Source organism: Anser brachyrhynchus (genome assembly GCF_964034855.1).
Source record: "Anser brachyrhynchus genome assembly, chromosome: 1".
In the NCBI taxonomy this organism is placed as follows: Eukaryota; Metazoa; Chordata; class Aves; order Anseriformes; family Anatidae; genus Anser; species Anser brachyrhynchus.
The window spans coordinates 199,584,200-199,599,740 of NC_137694.1; the positions used below are offsets into that span (position 1 = coordinate 199,584,200).

A 15,541-nucleotide genomic window follows, 5' to 3' on the forward strand; every position below is an offset into this window, starting at 1 on the left:
ATGAGATCAAAAATAATTCTACAGTTTTGTGGATATTTCCACTTCATTATGCCTTCCCATCCACTCTGTCCCATTAAGATCCTGTTAGTCCCCAACATTTCTGAAACTGTCAGCTATTAGCCAGTATACTGTAAAAGACCTTCATTTGTATCCTTGGCATTGGCACTGTACTGTCTTCATCCCGTTCCTGTGATGAATACCTGCACTGACATTCCTTCTCAGCAAATAGATTTTGTTACAAACGATCCCATTATTGATTTTGTAGTAAGTTGAGTAAATCCTAAACCTCAAATACGATGTGGTGGTTATGTTTCACAGCTCTCAGTACCTTATTGGCATTCAGGTTGTGCTAGCCCCTACTAAAATCATTTTGTTGCAGCATGAAGCACAAATACATTTTACTGATACACTTGCTGCAGTGCTGCCAATTATTTTAATGCTGCCATACAATAAATAAATGAATGCTTAGATGTTTGTTTCAGCAGCTGATTTTTAAGCAAAATCATCTTCTGCATTCTTTGCAAAGCGTGCTTTGATCATGACAAATTATGGATCATGGAATCTAGCCAATTTCTTGTGAGACAGGCAAGCCCACCAGTTATAGGCAGATAAACCATAGATGCCTCTTTTTATGATTTTGGATTATATGTGGTATATTGTTATGTTTCATACATTAAAATTAGCAAGGCGTGCAATAGCAGATTGCAAAACAGAGCTGATAACATTTCAGCCACTTCTTTCACTGCTGCTCTATTATTCAGCAGTGGTCATTAGAACTAGCACTAGGCATTATTTTGTTTGTTTTAAACCACGCTCACAACAAAAATAATAATCTCCCTCCCCCCACTCCCCTAGTCCTGCCCAGAATTATTTCTCTCTGGTCCCAAAAGGTGCTTACGTCTGAATGGCAGACCTCCGGCCAGTCACATTCAGTTAAATCAGGTTTCTTATGTTCAAGAGTAATAAAGTCTGTTACATTACACTTCACTGACAAAAGGTTAAACAGGAATGATAGCATGTATCTATGAAAGTCTGGAGGTCAAGAGGTTAGAAAAACCCATGGTGCATCTATTGAAACTCAGAGCTGAATCTAGTGTTTTTGAGTCACCAAGTAACGGTGAAGTGCAGCTAAGCTTCTCTGGAGACACTGGAGAGATGTAGCTACCAGGCAGAGACAGTCTGACGCACTCTTTGAAAGCACCTGCTTTTCTCCCCTTCCTGTTAGGGAGCTTGGGACCAAGAAAGTACTCTGAACTTCCTATGCCAGACACCCTCTGCTGATATGTGTCACCACACTGAAGATTGCTGTCTGAATGCTGTTAACTACACTGCATCCACACCAGTACAGAGCAGGAAAAGGACAGTCATTGGGGAGTTGGCTGCAAGTATGACATTAATCCTTTATCAAATGAACCCCTTACCCTCCACCCACAAGTCCTGATCATACTGAACATGGGATTTGAAGTTTGCAGTTACACACATATCACTGAAAAGCAAGTAGTTCTTCTGTCAAGCAAGTGGTTGGGAAATAGGTAAGCAGCCAGAGAGGCTTTGTGCCTCCACCAGATCTTTGGAGCTTGAAGTGCTTCCTCAGCAAATTACTGCTCTCAGACTAAAAGAGAAAAATGGGTGCAGATGTGTCTCTAAAGAGTTTATCTCAAGCACAGAACCTTTGCTGCTTGCAAAGGAGTTCTATGGGCTACACAACTGTCAGAAAACAGGGACCAGACTTACCTCATCAGTTTTAGAACTAGAGAATATCCCGAGTTTGAAGGGACCCACAAGGATCATTGACTCCAACTCCTGGCTCCACAAAGGACCACACAAAAATCAGACATGTGAGAGCATTGTCCTAACACTTCTTGAACTCCAGCAGGCTCAGTGCCGTGACTGCTGTTGAAAATGATTGAGAGAGGTCTCATGATGATATCAGCCATTTCTCTTGAGTACCCTGGGATGAATCCCATCGGGCCCCATAGACTTACGTGCATCCAGCTAGAGCAGCAAATCCCACACAACTGCAGGGTTGGCTGGGAGATTATCATTCCCGTATTCACAGTCCTCTAACTCAGGGTAACTAGGGTCCCAGAGTCTATCATCATTGTTGAAAGCAGAGGCAAAGAAGGCCTTAAATATCTCTGCTTTTTCTGTTTCCGTTTGTGAAATGACCATACTCATCAAGTAATGGATCAATGTTTTCTCTGTTCCTCCTTTTGCACCCTGAGATTTGGGTGGCCACATGTTCCCTTGGGAGCTCTGCTGGATGGCTGCATTGTTTCCTGTGGCTGGAGAGACCACAGGAGATGCAGAGGACATAGCTTTCTGCTGGGTGGATACCATGTTGGAGCTCCTCACAAGCAGGTTACCACTGCTGTTGGAACTAGCAGTTTTAGATATCTATATCGTCTACGTCTCAAAAGGTCATTCAGAGCTCACTTTATGGTCAACAGGGGAAAACAGGTTTTCCTTAGGAGCAGTTCTCCTGACCTGTTTTAAACATTTTTATTATGACACCTTATGAGTACCTGTCTGTCTCCAACTACTGTGAAGGGAGACCTAGCTCAGAATTAGATGTCTACAATGTAGATTTCTACATTTGCCGGATGAATCTAATCTATTACTTCTGTGGCATGCTGACTGATAGTGACATGCTTTGGATTTCAATACTCACCAGATAGTGTAGGGAAAAAAAACGAAAGTTACAGTCCATCCACAGTATTACTAATATTGGGTATTTCACTGGTATTGGGCATTTCTTGCTTTTAGCAGGTGAAAAGTATGGACAAACTTTTCTGCTAAATATTGCTTCTTTGGGGCATGACCATAAAATTCTATCAACAGTATGCAAGAATAAAAGGGTACTTGAAATACGCATGCTAGAATAAAATTCCAGATTTAGGAGTATGGAAGGGAAAAGAAAGGGTAGAAGAAAAGAAGTGAGAGAAAGAAAAAACAAGATGTTGATAGATTAGGTAGATTGCATAGATAAACAGACATGCTTCAGAAAGACAGCAGTTGTACTGCTAACAAGCACTTCACTAAACCAGTTTTCTTTGTATTTTGTCAAAAATAGTCTGATATGAAGCTGGGTTTGGATAGTACCAGGCTGCTCTTATAATATAGAAGTAGGTGACCAAGCCAGAATGGCTCACAATCAGGCAGGAAGGCAAGTAGATGCTCTGGCAAGGCTAGGTTTGTTTCTGCTGGAGTGACAAAACAAGTGGGATTACCATTTCTGTTTCTGGAAAAGGTTCCTCCTTTCCCCAGCCTTAGACTTCCTTCTGCGCCCACCCATTGGTAGTGGAAGCACAATAAGCCTCATTTATCTGTAGCAGTCCTCCTAAGATAATGGCTGCTTTCATTCCCTCACCTGTCTAACATGACTCAGGTTAGAGACTGCCTACCTTTGTAGTCAGTAATGTATTAGCAAAAGTGAAAATGTGAAATCTCCGTCCTCAGAAAAGCTCTTGGTCAGTGTTGTGGTTTAACCTGTCAGGCATCTCAGCACCACACAGCCGTTTGCTCACCCCCCCCCCCCCCTCAGTGGGATGGGGTAGAGAATCAGGAAAAGAAAGCAAAAGCTTGTGAGTTGAGATAAAGACAGTTTAATAGGACAGAAAAGGAAGATAAATTATAATAATTATGATAATAGTAATAATAATTTGTACAAAGCAAGTGATGCACAATGCAATTGCTCACCACCCACTGACCAATGCCCAGCCCGTACCCAAGCAGCAGACCTCACACACTCCAGCCAGACACCCCATATTAATTGCTCAGCATGACATCACAGGGTATGGAATACCCCTTTGGCCAGTCTGGGTCATCTGTCCTGGTTCTGTCCCCTCCCAGCTCCTCGTGCACCCCCAGCCTCCTTGCTGTGAGAAGCTGAAAAGTCCTTGGCTTAGTGTAAGTGCTGCTCTGCAACAATTAAAACATCAGCGTGGTATCAACATTATTCTCATCCAAAATCCCAAACACAGCACCATACCAGCCACTAGGAGGAAAATTAACTCTCTCTTAGCTGAAACCAGGACAGTCAGGAAATAAGGAAAATCTGAAGGTGGGGTCTGCCATTCACGCACAGCAGAGAGTCAGTGACACCTGAGTTAAAGACTCAGACCTTGCAAGGGCATCCCTTGGTACCAGGCATTTAATGATTTACACGGACACCTCAGTGCATGCAAAGCCTTTGATCAACATTGGCCGCACACATTTATGCCCTCACTGGCTTCTTAAGGGCAGAAAACACAATAGGTCAAAAAATACCATCCAGCAAGGTAAGTTTTTTTGGTTTGCTTTGTTCTTTTTGTTTTCCTGAGGTACTTACCCTCTTCTTCCATTTCTTACTAGAGCAGCATCAGTGAGAACTGAGCTTGCTGACAGCCAGTGCATTCATATTTGTTACACACATCACCTGTCTTGTTTAAATGTTTTCTCTGTAATATGGATTTTTGTCCAGTGTTTAGGTTGCATTTCTCTGTAGGTAGCTGAGGAAAGGGAGCAGAAGGTTATTTACAACCTGCAGAAGCTGAGGAAGGCTCTGTTAGAAAGTGAAATAGAAAAGCTGCTTGGAACAAAACCACCCTGCCACAGTGCACTGTGCTTGCCAGCCTGCCCCAGAGCCTGACTCTCAGTGTACACTGGGTAAGTGTATTTACTTCAAAGGGCTACTTCGGTTTACTCCTGCCATGAATTTAAACCCCAGGCTATAAAGTACTCACCAGACACGATATGTATTTTTACCTACGTTTTGCCTACATGTTACACATCCTTCTTTGTGATAGAGAACTGTTGTTAAATGAAACAGTGGACATTTGAAGGAAAAAAAATAATAAAATCAATACATGCACTGATACGCCTTTCTGTGAAATCAGACACACCACAATATTTCTATTCTGAATATTATGTTTTGCTTCTCAATAAAAATAATAATAATAAATCAGCTAGAATTATGGACAGTCCAATAAAAGGTAACAGAGTCTGTATACTGACACCCATTCTTTCAGAATGCATGCTCCATGATAGCGTGTTTTACTTGGATTACACAAAATGACACTTATAAAACACATCAGAACAACAGTGACTCAGTTCAAATCGATCATTCCAATTGTTACATTGCTGGCCCAGCGGGGGTGGTATGATTAGCTAGACATGCATTTACATGTTTATTTTTAGTTTTAAAAAAGATAGATAATTTCACATAGAAATTAAAATCAAAAGACGAATGATCATTTGCAAAAGTGTTTAGCCCAGAGCTTAATATTTTAAGCTCTCTACAACATCCTTTAGCTGGGCAGCCAAGAGATGAACTATTTATCAAGGCAATGAAGTTTATCTTTATGGTCACAGTAGGCATCACCTTTCAGTGGATGGAAATGTATGCATTTCCATCAAACTGACATTTGCTTCTTAAAAACTAAGCCTTTCTGAGCACACAGCTTAAAAAGCAAACACAAATGGTGAAAAAAATAGACTGTTACAGATGTAATTTTAAAGATCATCCGCAAAACATGCAATGTTAAGGGAAAATGTAACATTAAGTAGCTAAGGGAAGTGAGATTGGGTCTCCTAAGAGCTCTCTGAGAGCTAAGTCTCTAAACTGCAGTTTCAACACTACTAAGCTTTGATGGCAACAACAGCTTAGTAGTTTTATCACCTCCTTTGTCTTCTCCTCACCACAGGACACTCTCCCTCTGGCTGCCCTGTCATAGCCATTCATTGGCTACGCAGAGTTGTGTAGTTAAATCGATACAGACTAAAAAAAAAAATATTTATGTTGCTTTCTTAAACCAGATTTGCTAGTGAGGTCACAACATAATCCCTCAAGTGACAAAGCATATCTTGGCCAAATTGTGGGATTATGAAGTGGTATCAAGCTTAGTGTGAAGCTTAGTTTCTACAAAAATCTTCATCATATATAATCACAACCTAAAACTAATTGTTCAGGATTCTTATGGAGACCTTGCAGATAGCAGAGCTTCGCTCTGACTTGCCAAGCTTGCTTGCACAAGCAGTTTCAAAAATGTTTGTATTTGACTCAAAGTAGACAAATTCAGTGTAGACATCTACCTCTTTGCTCATTGCTCCAAGCTATCTTTATAGTCAGCAGAGAGACAGATTCAGAGTGAAATTCATATGATGTTTTTTGTATGCCTCCTTCAGACTTAGATGAATTGAACAATAAAAGGGGCAATCTGTCTTCGCTGTCTACAAAAGGAGCCTGGGGTAATTAGTTCAGATAAAGACTTGAGATATCAAGTTTTGCTCAAAGGAAACCCACCACTTTTGTTCTATGAACCTGTTACTGCTCCTGCTTCATCTAACTGACTGCTGACTGAAAGCAGAGTCAGAACAGTGATTATATATATAAAATATATGTTTACATATCACACAGTCAGTGGAAGGGACAACTTGCTAGCATGATGGAGTACAAAAGCAAGGTAATATAAAATTACACTGCATTGCACAGGTGTTTATGGATGAGTCTCTGTTTAATGTTCGCAATGTTCTTCAGCAATTAGCGATTCTGAACTCCACCACCTTTCACACTGCCACAAGTAGGCAACTTTTCAGCTACTACTAACAATCAGCCATCTGAAGCTATAGAGTGTGCACATACATGTGTGTTACATCCCTCCTAACGTAGCAGATACTTGACAGCTTCTGAAGTGGGAGCACCATCTTGTTGAACACACGAAATCCCATCTCAGCAACTGGGAATTGAAGCTAACCCTGAGGATTTCTATAATGACTCACAAACAAGACTTTCATAAAACTGTCTGTCTTTAGGCTTGTCCACTCCAGCATATTTGCAAGGTACTCAGATCCAAGACAGGACATTTCTATAATGACTATTTCTATAATGACTGTTTTTTCTGTAATGTCTATAAGGGCATTTCTATAATGTATTTAGCTAATAGCTTTACGAAAACATAAAACAGGGATAACAGTTTAAAGATATAATGTGATTGATCAATGAAATACAGCCATAACCTAGCCATAGCACCAAGGGCTATGATTCAGCATGAGTTTATCTTACCCATTTTAGGACAGGCCAAACTGCAATCCATTGAGTTACCCTGTCTCCACTAAAGAGTGAGGTGGCACAGATGAACAGATTAGACAGTATGTTATTTTTTAGACAAGTAAGCATTAACATGATATCTCCAGACAATGTGACAGTTTGGAATCAAGAGATATCATTTCTTTAACCACTATTGTCTTCTTTAATCTGAAAGCTTTTTTTATGTTGAAACTTAGATGAGAAAGATAAACATCCATGCGAACAAAAAAAAAAAAGAGGAAATCAGATTAATCAAATTATAATTTTCTGCCAAATAATAAAATTAGATTCATACTCCCAACACATTCTTGTTAGAAGACATGAATTAATTTCATTAGTATTTCATTACTGACACAGAGGAAAATAAAAACTCTGTTCATACCTTTTTTGTTCAACAAGCCATAAAATGAACTAATAATTCTGTAGTCCTTTTTTGTTCTTGCTGTAACCTCAGTTGTTTTTAACTGCAAGACAAAATTTGACTTGCTTGTTCACACTATTGAAGAAAAGCAAAGATTTTCCTTTTTTTTTTTTGTTTCTGATTGTTATTTGAAAAAATAAAAATAAAAATAGGTAGGCTCCAACATACTTCAAAACTACTTTATAAAGCCACCATAACTTAACTCTGAGGTAGACAACACTTTGTGAGGGGATAACCTTGTGCCTTCTGAAAGACAAACAAAAAGTAAACTTGCCCAACACTTAGTTTTCTTACACTATCATTTTTCAAGGAAACAACTTATTTTTAATAGCATTTATTACTAACAATATTGTATTTTTAAGGGAAAAAAATCCACAGATTTATCCTCAGGTACTTCCTCAATTGTTCAAGATCTGTCTACATGACATTGTACAGATGCATGTTGGGGGGTGAGGGTACAGATTAGGGCTTTATCCTTAGCTAAAGTTACTAATTGCTCTATACATGCACCCCCTTCCAGACAGGACCAAGCTCCAGGACATCCAGCCAGCCAGCCATTCTCCAAGTCTGTTGAACAAGGAAGGCAAACTGAGAAAAAGCCTCCATTTGTTGCTTTTCCCTGTCTTCTTTAGTAGTACGGACCCAATTCCAATCTGTAGAGTTAGCCTGGTTTTAGTTATTACTATAGGGGTGTTGGAGGTGAGAGAAGCAAACTCCAAAGAGTAAGTTGATAAATGACTAGGTGTCTCCAGAGGGTGACATTGACTTCAGTGGGAGCAGGCTCATGGAAATTCAGCTACATGCTTAATTTTCACACAACTAAAATAATGAGAGAATTCCACTCCAAGCAAGTCTGTGTACAATAATACAGGAAAGTTTCCCTCTCTTCTTGGAGAGCAAAGCAGTTTTCTCATAATCTTCCCAAGAACCTTGTTCTTGGGGAGTTATGGGTGCAGAAGCAGGCAAGGCTTTTATGACCAAAGTGTTCTGTACTGGGAAAGTATTTGCCTCCTAAAGAAACCTATTATTACAGTGCAAAATCACCATTCCAGGGGTAATGCAGTGCACTGTATACCAAGTTTCTACTCAAATATTTACAGCAACTGAAAAAAACCCTGGAAATAGGGTAGGAAATGGAAACACAGAAGCAGCCTTTCCTATAGTAGCATGAATGGTGCTGCTTTAACGTTGTTTAGAATTTTGGCTGGAGGCACTGAGAACATCAACTTTTTAATGAAAACTCAAAGCGTCCATAGCAGTGTGAAAATTCTAACATTGTTGTATTCCCACATCACTTTTTAACAGCTTGGGGGGAGAAAAACTTTCATTTTAAATGATTCTTGGTTAATTTACAAAGAAATTAGTAGAATAAAACTTCTAGAAGGTAATAGAACAGCATTACTTGTGCAGGTCACACAACATCAAACCCTGAAAAGTCACCATAAACTACTTTTACTTATCCTAGAATTATCCTGCTTTTTCATGGCCACTTATCAGAGACTCATGGATTAGGATCTGATTTCAGATGGACTGATATCTTCAGGTGGCATGAGGTGGTGTAACTTCTCCAACTTTGCTTGTTGAGGCTATGGCCCATACATAAATTCCTAGAGAAAATTGTTGTATGAACTAAATGCCTGCTTTAAGCTGTAGTATTTATTTAGTCGCTCTAATCAGCAAGGCAATGATCTCTTGAACTCCACATAGCTAAATAAAAGACAATAAGAATTGCAGTATTGAGCTGGCTATAAATATTTTGGAAGATGGGGAAGGTAAAGGAGTGAAAGAAGGCTTTGTCTACTCCATATAAAACAGTGCAGTGCAGGAATTCCTGAACTTGAAGAAACAATAAATCCAGTATCAGTAGCCAGGGAAGTAAGTCTTCTTTGTTCAGCACAGCATCCACAGCATGTGGATGTCCAGAAATTTTGTAGCCAGACGGCACCAAAAAAAAAAAAAAAAGTAGTACTTCAGACAGTGGCTGGCATAAACGTGGCTTTCTAGGCAAGCATAGGCATGCCCTACTCCACTGTCTCCATATCCTCCAGTTTCATTGCGTAACAAAGAGCTTAGAGTGTAGGAGCACTTCAGCATCCAGGATAAGTGGTTTGGTACCTTGCAGGGCTTGGCCCTAAATCAAGTGGCAGAGCAATGCTGAGAGAAAGCAGGTTATCCTCCTTTCTGATGATCCTGTTCTTGCTGTAGCTAATCCAGCACTCCTCTAACAAATCCTCTCAGTAGGGATGCATACACTGAAGGGATGCATCACTTCAGAAGGACTGTTGTTTTATTTTTCTTAATACCAGCCATTCTCATGCCCCTCAGAGCAAAGTGGCAATTTGCCTGGACAATGTATATTTACTGTGTGTCAGCCATGCATCCCCACAAATCTGACAAGGAAAAACAGTACCCTTACAGATGACAAATGGGACTGGGAAGGGTAGTGAGGAGAGCATGAACATAAGAAGCTTCTGCACAAAAAAAAACATTAGATGAAGAACTGAGTAGAGTCAGAGAGAGGTAACACTACTGCTCCAGGCAACAGGTATTACATGGGAGAAGGTTTTTGCCTGCACTGTCAGAGTAGAGGTTGGAATGAAAGCCAAAGGGCCAAGGAGGGGGAATCTATATCTGGAGCACGCAGCCCAATCTCAAAAGGCTGCCTGAAAAAAAGCTAGACAGAAGTTTTTTTCACCTGCATTCCTAAGGAAATTATGTTTATGCAGTCACAATATCTCTGTGTGTACACATTTCTATGTTCTCCAACTTATACATCTTCAGAAAAAAATATAGATTTGGCAATAGAGCTGACCTATCAAAAAGTCCTTAGTAGCTTCATACAAGTGGGTGTCCAAAGTGTGGTGGTTTTACTCAGCTGTGTAAGGACAAAGAGACCACTGAATAACTATCATCATGGGCAAAACAGACTCAGCATAGGGAGATTAATGTAATTTATTACCTATTACTAACAGGCTACAGCAGTGAGAAACTAAAAGCAAACTAATAAAATAATTCTGCAACGATTCTACTCATTGTTGCATTGGATACCTGAATATAATAGTACAGTGAGGTTTAATTTTCAAAAGTATTTCTCTCAAACTCATTCTTATATTTTCCATAAATTTATTTCCTTTCCTTCCCATTCCTGTCTACACAAATAGGCATTTCCCCTCATCTACTTTTAATGAGGTTTTGTTAACTTGCCCAGGGTCAGACTAAACCATTTAATTTCTGCATTAAAGGGGCTAAAGAAGTATGTATCTTCAGAAGCATGCTGTTCTGTGTGGCACAGAGCTGTTTTCTTAAAGATAAACCAGCTAAACTTGAGCACTGTACTTCAAGCTCACCACATTTTCTGGAAAAGAAAAAAATAAAAATAAAAATCACAGCTGTGCTCCCCCCACCTTTTTCTCTCTCTTTTTTTTTTTTTTTTTTTATTGCAGTGGTTTCTTATTCAATCATCTTCATGAAAGTGCCAAGCATTTCAGCAGTCCAGCCTTTCTTAAGACTTCCAGGGAGGATTGGAATGAGCCTCATGGGGAAGGTTAGAAGCAGGCTAGCATGCTGAATTTTGGCAGACTCATAAAGGAAAGGAAGAAATATGTACCTACTTGGGGGTAATTTGGAGTTAAAAATAATTTGAGGCCTTTGTAAACAATAGCATCTTAAATTGGTTTCCACAAAGCTCTTTCATTTTTCACTAACAGCTTTTCAACATCAGATCAGTACTGAATTCACTACAGTTTCCTTCCTTTCCCTCTCCCTTTGTTCTCTTAGTAACTTCTGTTCATCAACAAGTAACTTTCTACATTATTTTATATTTCAAAACCTGTTATTTTTGTATCCCATCCTTCAGCTTCTCTGATATTACTTCTCTTGGTCTAGGTATGAACAAGAGACTCTCTTATGCACAAAAAAAAAGATGCTCTTAAGTAGAATTAAATCTCCTCTAGTTTGAACAGTAAATCAAAATAGAATCATGCTTGTCACACTCCACATGCATACTTAATAGTTCTACAAATAACTTTATTGCAATGTTAACTTTCTGGATGGAAGTCAGCTTTGAACACTGCAGAAGCAAGAAGCAAAGACCAGAAACACAGATCTGCCATAGTACCTTAAAACTGCATTTAAATCTCAAAAGTTTTCAAATAAGCACACACCCAGTAACATTTAGATGGGGAGAGATACCTAAAATAAGTTTCTCAGTCCTATGTTCAGATGTCTACTTTAACTCTATGACAATTATGTTCAAGACAGTAAAGAAAAAATGACCGATTATCAGGAATAGTCAGCCACCTACAGACAAAAGAGAGAGAGTTTGTACTGAGATTGGCTTCTGTGGATTATTAACCCAAGTTTCACAGATAATTACTGCAATAACTGGAAAAGAAGCTAGCGTCTGTCTGCCTTAGAAAACTAAGATCTTGATCTGAACTTTTTTCTCTTGAACAATAGAGTACACAGATTCAAGCACCTAGTGCAGGAAAAAATAATTAAATAAATAAAAGACAGGGACACAAATATATATTTAATGGTTTGTGTTTAGGCAACTGAATAAGACAGGTTGCTGAGAACCCAGCCACTGACATGAGATCTTTTAAGTTTTAATACCTGCTGTTATGTATACAAAAATGCTTGGGGTGAATGAAAAGCATAAACCCTGAACAAAATAGATCAGTGAGCAGAATGGAGGTGAAGCAGAGAAATATGTGATGTGTTGCATAGCCATAGGATGAAATAAATGTTCACGTAGGTATTAACTGTCCTTGACCCCCTACAAAATGCAGTGCAGGCAAATGACAACAGTAAATAACACACTTAATCTGCAAAGAGAAAAGAGAACAAATGACAGAGTGCTGTGAATTATCAAACAGGGAATGTGTGAAAAAGCCAGCAGCAGCACAGGAGAAAACTCATTATTGTTAGAGTTTTTTCTTGGGCCGGCTCATGAGTTTCTGCAAATGGCAGTCGGTTTAGTCATTTGAGCTGGCAGTATGAGTTTACAAACAGCAATGTTCTGTCATCTTTTCCCCATGAAATATAATTCTTCCTCTCTTTCCCTTTTCTCCTTATTTTTATTTTTAAATGACTAAATATCCTTCCCTGTGTGTCTGAAATCAGTGTCTTGTCATACTTTTCAATCACACTCATGTATGTGAGCTTAAGCATTTCAAGAAGAGTTTTGTACAATCAGACTTTCAGATTAGAACATTTGCAAAACCAAGAAACATTTAGCATTATATTCCTGTGTTCTTTGATATTGACTAAGATATTTGTCTTACCTCTACCAACAGAGCTTCCCCTGCAGTGAATTCATAATTGTGCATTACGGAAATACAGACGTTGGCAATAGAAGAGAGCAAAACAAGATTGTTTCCTTTCTTGTGAGTGTTTGTTATCTCTAGTGTCAAATGATTCAAGTGATGAGTCTTCAGCCGCAACCCTTGGGACACTGTTCCACAACTCAATATACCTCAATGTCAGGAAATTTGCACAGAGATTCAAAGAAAAAATTCCCCTCCATCTTCCATCCCATTACTTCTACTTACAACTACCTCTCTTGCACTACATAATTTCTCTCACATGCCTCATGTCAACGTTGTGGTGTGTTATTCTGTCCCTTCTTCCAAACCACTCATTTAGCTACTTGGATCTTTCCTCATAAGTCAAGACCTGCTAACTCCCTCGATCATTTTTGTTGCTCTTCTCTGAAATGCCTTCAATTTATCAGCCTTTTTTCAAAGCTGGAGTGCTCAGAAATGAGTGAAGCAAAGACAAAAACCTCCTGCTACACGTTTGGCAAAATTGTGCTTCCTTTTTTCCATCTCTCTGACATGGTCTCCTCCCATCCATATTATAAACTAAAAAGACATTGAAAACTCCATTCATTGGAAAATTTCAGGTTTGGGGCTTTTATTTCTAATTAAAATCAATTGGATTTGAAAATCTATATGAAAAACTTATTTCTTTCTGGTGTCTCAGAATTTCATAAAACAGTAAGCATTGTGGTGTTTATATGTTGCTGGGCAGATGAACTCCACCACAACTGCTTTCTATGCAAACATACAAAGGATCTGTTGGATCCACATATCTGAATGAATTTACATTAGACTTGATCCATTTGAGAATTAGTTGCGATCGGAAAATCCCTTTTCTAAGTTTCCTATGATAACAGCCAATTCATATTCCTTTTAACAGCTAATATGTGATGGCTTCTTAGACTGGCAGCTCTTAATTTCCCATCATAACTGGGTGAAGAGAAATACAGAGAGCTACACAAAAAGCCCCAGATACCATCAGTGCTGAAAGGGAAAACTTCTGTAGTCCTCCAAACTTATTTGATTGCATCCATGTAATTATGGGTGAAGGAGAATCAACAGAGGTACTTTATTTTAGCTGTTTGATTGTAATAATTTGCATGAGCTCTTGCTGGAAAGAAGAGACAGTGGGATGAAACAGGTGGAGAGATGCCAGACTGATGGTCTGCATACATGTGACTAGAAAGTTGGACATAGAAATATAACTTCTAAACATTTGTATGAATAAAGAGCCAAACTAAATGTTTTGTGAAATTATTGTCCAGCAATAACTTTTAAAGCAGGATTATTTTTTCCCCATCAAAGGGCAAATCACAGTTTTCAACTCATCGGTCCATCACCATCACTACTTATATGGCACTGAGTGTAAAAACTTCTTTATCTGTATAACAAAGAGTACAGATATTCTACATGGAATTTCCTGAGTGAAATTGTAGCAATATTTGTTTGTTTCCCAAATATTTGGTTACATAAACTCATCAAAATAGGTACTTAAAAACTAAAGAATCTAAGAAGAGATAAGAAATATATATATATATTGTCTTGAATCAGAAACTGGTTAAAATATAGAGTAGGACTAATTTTTATTGGAGAGGGTAATTTTGTATTGAGCTGTACATCTCACAAACTGTACCTTTTGTCCAGCGCTTTTCTTAAAACAAACAAACAAAGAAAAACAAAACTCTTTTTACCCAGACTAAAACCTTTCAAGTCTGATTTTGCTGTGTGTGGGAGGAACAGCCTTCCCCTGGCAACAGACTACAGATAAGTTGACATAGCAGGTTTCTTCCTGATCTCATCTCTGATTCATTTATCTTTCAGGCATGTCATGAGCTTTTTCATCATCATTTCTGAATTATCCAGCAATCAGTGTTAGTTCCAAAACAACCTCACATGGTCCACAGTGCTTTTCCATACAGATTGAATTTCTGCTTCATGTTACTAACTGTCTTCATGGACTGGGGAAAACAGATATGGCACCAGAGCCTGCCTCTCTCCATTCTGAATCACCAGTGAAGCCCCATGAAGCGTCTCTGGCAGACATGAAAGCATTTGTCCCTGTCTCATGACAGGTACACTTGTGAGAAAAGGTGCTGTTGCATATTCATTCACCAGAGGTCAGCGTGGAGGATATAAACAGAATGTATTTATATGTACAATACCTCAACTTTCTAAAGCGTTATTTTATCTATTTCCTTCATGAGTATGCATTGTATTGAATATACATGGGTCTGTATAAAGCATTCCTGGAGTCGTCTCCTCTAAGAGGTCAGGGTAGTAACCTTTCATACACAGAAAACAGCAATAACAACCAGCACATTTTATTAATATACTTTTAGGCTTGAAAAGTGATGAAAGAAAAATCTACGCTACTGTGAAGGAGATGGGAGAGCAGAAATTGGAATACTGGACTGGGATTACATACCCAGCACTACACCGGGCTTCTGGTGACACAACAGTAAATATTCTAAAGCAGCCACCACTTTTTGATTATTGGCTAAAGACAAAAGTGGTTTGGCTCCCAGAGATTTGTGTAAATTGAGCAGCCCTGTAACCAGAACCTCTGAAAGGTGTGTAAAACATATATGAAATCTGAAACACACGTAAAGAGACTTAAAAAATACGGAGCTGGGCACAGGAGAAAATCTGGACATTCCTTTTCTGCGTTCTTCACTTCCCACATGCAAAATGAGTGACAGTACTTTATAGGAGATACTCTATTAAGTTCACTGG

At 38.9% G+C, this 15,541-nt stretch overlaps 1 long non-coding RNA gene across 1 annotated transcript; it reads left to right on the plus strand.

The window, feature by feature from the left end:
- Positions 1–4,504: 4,504 nt before the first annotated feature.
- Positions 4,505–15,286, plus strand: LOC308192252. The gene is made up of 3 exons (XR_013948677.1): positions 4,505–4,647; positions 12,785–12,874; positions 14,630–15,286. It is a non-coding gene; the product is annotated as an uncharacterized lncRNA (long non-coding RNA).
- Positions 15,287–15,541: the final 255 nt, after the last annotated feature.